At 48.0% G+C, this 4,231-nt stretch overlaps 1 pseudogene; it reads right to left on the bottom strand.

Annotated features, from left to right (window-relative positions):
* Window positions 1-1,450: 1,450 nt before the first annotated feature.
* On the bottom strand, window positions 1,451-2,433 carry LOC144127728 (uncharacterized; annotated as a pseudogene).
* Window positions 2,434-4,231: the final 1,798 nt, after the last annotated feature.

The raw sequence follows: 4,231 nt of genomic DNA, 5'->3' as shown, positions 1-4,231 counted from the left end.
AATAGGTTAGAGAGTATTATTGAGCTGTATACTTTGGTTTTAAACAAGAACTTAGAACTAATGTTATCAACACCACATGATGAAGAAACCTTTTGTTTTTCGACTATTTTTTCCACTCCAGCAGGATCAAAGACAATAGATTCCATCGGTAAAAAGTCAGCACTGTTATATGCAGGGGTTACCGAACACTGATTTTTGGAAAAAGCTGAAACGAATACACTGTTTAGAACATTTGCACATTCATTAGGATGAATTAGTTGGTCACTGGAGTCTTTAAGGCTGATGGATGAATTGTCTTTTTTGTTAACTACGCTCCAAAATTGCCTAGGCTTATTTATCAAAAGGGAAGTGTCATTGAAAAACAAATCTTTGGCATCCTTCAGTGCACTTTTATATTCAAGGGCCGCAGCGTGATAAGCAGTCCAACGTTCTTGGGAACCGGTTAGTTTTGCAGAGCGGAACATGCGTTTTTTCTTATTGCAGAGCCGTTTTAACGATTCAGTGAACCATGGTGATTGACGGTTAGAGGTGATGACTAAGCGTGGAACATATTTTTCAGTGAGCGCAGCAACTGTTCCTTTAAACAGGCTCTAGTTAGCATTCACGCAGCGGTCATGAAAGCTTAGCAAGTAATGGTCTAGAAAAACAGACAGTTCAAGGTTAATAGCATAAAATAAGCATTTTTGTAATCATGGATATATTTACTGTGGTTACGTTGATGGGGAACTGCGCAGGTCAAAGCAAAATGAAGGAGTAGGTGATCACTTAACGCTGGCAAGTATGATATGGGCTGGAAAAAATCAGGCGATGTGGTGAGTACCAGATCGAGGATATTAGACGCAGTAGGTGAAATACGAGTTGCCTGCGTTACAAGCTGGGATAAGTTAAAATCACTGCACAAATTCAAGAACATGTCGCATTCACTTGAAAAAGGTTCACAATAAGATTTCACATTAGACCACACTATGTTGGGGAAATTAAAATCACCCAGTAAGATAAAGGGACTGCTCGGATAACGGACTGTAATCATATGAATGACATCATGAAGATCGTTTACAAAGGTGGGGTAGGTAGACGGCGGACGATAGCAAACGCCCACTATCAATTTCCTAGAGCATGTGCGAATTTCAACCAGTACAAGTTCCAACACGCTTACAAAATGGATCGGAAAAGACATAACAGTATCACAAAACAGCTACAATCACGCCTCCGCCCCATCTAGAACCCATGTCGCACCGATAAATGTTATATCTCTTTTTACAGGCAAGAAGTTCACAGCTATCTATCTTCGCCGATAGCCAGGTTTCAGTAAGACATACAATGTCAGCATCGCAAGCATCAATTACAGAACAAAGATCATCTCGTTTAGGTATTATGCTGCGAATATTTGTGAACAAAAAAAAAGTGGGGTAATGGCCGGGGACTTAGTTCCACTGCCCCTCGCGCAGTGCTAATTGGTAACAAGTTCGGTCGGTGGCGCGGAGGCGCTCTGGGTATCATTCGTAGGGTCCTCAGAGCGGTTGGTTGGCAACAGGAAGGCGCTTGGGATTTCATGAACGGAGTCATCAGAGTGATTGTAGGAGTAGCATTTATTTTTTATGTAAAGCTTATTGAAGCGAAGCTTGAAAGTGAGCGGCTGGGATTTGCCAAATTCGACCAGTTTTTTCTAGCGTGACGGGTGGCAAAAAAAAAATCCTCGCTAAGCGTAATTTTTTCATCCTTGAGCTTAGAACAGTTAAGCAGTATTCTCTGCTTTACCTTGAAGGATGAAAATTTGGCAATAATTGGTCGACATTTTTCCGATGCGAACCTACCGAGCCTGTCCGCTTTATCGATCAAAATTTCAGAGGACGGAATTTCCAAGCAGGATGAAAGAACCTTGACTAGCTTTTCTTCTGACTGAGCCCAGGACTCTGATTGCGCGTCAGGTATGCCATAGAACAGATGGTTATCGCGTCGCTGCCTGTCTTCAAGTTCAGACAGGCGCGCGCGCAGCTGAGAGTTTTCACTAGAAAGTTGGTCAACTAACTGCTGAAAAGGATGTACTTCCTTCTCGGTTTCGTCAATGGTAACAGTTTTGCGCTCAACGTTAGTTAATCTTTTGTTCATTTCGCTCAAATCTTCTAACTTCAGCTGGGACTTCTTAAGATCATCAATAGACTTTATGAAAGCCTTTTGGTCCAGTTGCATTTTCGCAGTTCGCGTGTTCAAAGCCTCCAGTATTGCAAATATATCTTCCAACTGCTTAGGCTGGACGTCAGGAAGAGAGTCCTGTACCTGATGCCTCGTGTTAGGCCCAGGGTTGAGCTCGACGTCCCCGGACAACGCCAGAAGTTGGTTTACATTATCAAAGCATTCACTGAACACACAAAGCAAAACTCCCGGGCGTGGGAACAGCAACAGGCACACGTCATTAGAATTCTTAGCGTACATGGAAGTAACAGAACTAACCTGGACGAAGAAGCAGAGCGGATTAGGTGGCCGCATCCTGGTGCTGTTCTCACGCCCACTAAGGGCGCCAGGGGCCCGCCAGCTGTTCATGTAGGCAGCAAATGATGTCGCTGTTGATCTGGATCTTTCATGCGATGGAGGGACGGCGATGAAAATGTGCCTGTCTTGCGGGCATGCGGCATCACAAGTGTCGTTGAAGTGGCAGGGCAGCTTGCTGATCTCATGGGTAGGTGACGATAGCGGAGCATTGCTGAACAGAGCCCATGCAGTAACCTGGACGAAGAAGCAGAGCGTATTAGGTGGCCGCATCCTGGTGCTGTTCTCACGCCCACTGAGGCCACTCCCGCCCTGGCGGAAACGTCCTCAACATGGGGAATCTGGGGAACAAGAACTGTATAAATCTGGACAGCGAGTGCTCCTCTGGTGTGGTCCCATGTAATGCTCAGTCGTGTTCCCTTTTGGGTGATCCCATTGTTTGCTCAATTTAGGAATCATGCGCCCTTTTAAGGCTCCTTAAGCCTCCGTTTAAGATCCTCTCTTCAGAGCAAAGTTCCTTTTGATCGTTATCCATGTAAATAATGTAAATAAACCCTCCAGTAATCTTCCTTCCATCATCCAAGTCATTTAACTCGTCGACAGTCCTGTCCTGGTGGTGGTGGCGGTCGGAGCAAGCGTCGTCCCATGACCGTGGTTCCGTCGGGAGCGAATCCGAACCTCCATTCAACAGGGCCGGCCCAACTCTTCATTCCGCTCTTTTGCGCCACCTTCTTTCCTCGCCTAAATTGCTACCTAATTTCACTGCGCGCACCTCACTGCCCGCCATCCGCCCATGCGGTAATTTAATTTTCCTGCCTTGAAGGAATTATTGCGGGTGTTTCAACTCGCCCCCATTTGGCGCGCCACTACGGCCTGCTATTATCGCGCGTACCATGTGCCCGCTATTGTCCTTTTGCGTCTCTTTTGTCGCATTACCTTTTAATCTCACGTCCACCCCATAACGGCATTTTGCCCTGTCGGCCGATACTGTGGGTTTTCGCGTAGTTGCGTGTGCTTCCAGGACTTGCCGCAGTCGTCGGCGTACACGGGGTGCGTGGGGACACTTTCGCTATGGGCGGTAGTCTGCTTTGTCGTCTTCATGGACGGGACGCCCCGGACTCAACCGCTTCTGCCGCCACCGCTTCACCCCATCGGACGCCTCCTATTCCATGGCCTCTCGCTCTCTTCGCCGTCGGGCTCTTCGCTCGCGGCCACTTACTGCGTTGGGCCGACTATTTATCTCTTTGCGAGCATCTCATGCCCGCAGCCGCTTCGCGGCATCATATCTCTTCCTCGCGCGCGAATTCCTTGCCCACCATCCGCTTATGCGGTAAACTTAACAATCCACCCCTGCTACTGAAGGCGCCTACATCTTGCTCGCCCTCTTCCGCTTGCCCCTCTTCCCCCCTCGCTCTCTAACAAACTTTTAAATACCCCCTCCCCCGGAGCGGCGCAAAGACCATTTCCTCCTTCGGAGAGAGATCACCGCACTCATCGTCTCCACGTTCCGCTTTCAGCAAGAATATCGTCTCCCGGGGCCCACTTGTCTTCTGGCGGGAGCTGTGCACACGCACGGACGCAGATCTGCCATGAAGACCGCTGCCGTTAGGCCGGAGATACATTGAGCGAATAAGCGGCAGCCCGGCGCCGCGTATCTCTCAGCGCGAAAGCAATGTGACCAACAAGTGGCAAATACCATTGACCGAGAAGCTCTTTGAGAGTAGTGACGCTGACTCCTCTGTTA

Source organism: Amblyomma americanum, chromosome 4 (genome assembly GCF_052857255.1).
Source record: "Amblyomma americanum isolate KBUSLIRL-KWMA chromosome 4, ASM5285725v1, whole genome shotgun sequence".
In the NCBI taxonomy this organism is placed as follows: Eukaryota; Metazoa; Arthropoda; class Arachnida; order Ixodida; family Ixodidae; genus Amblyomma; species Amblyomma americanum.
The sequence above is the reverse complement of the archived record's forward strand: the minus strand, read 5'-3'. Positions and strand labels throughout refer to the sequence as shown.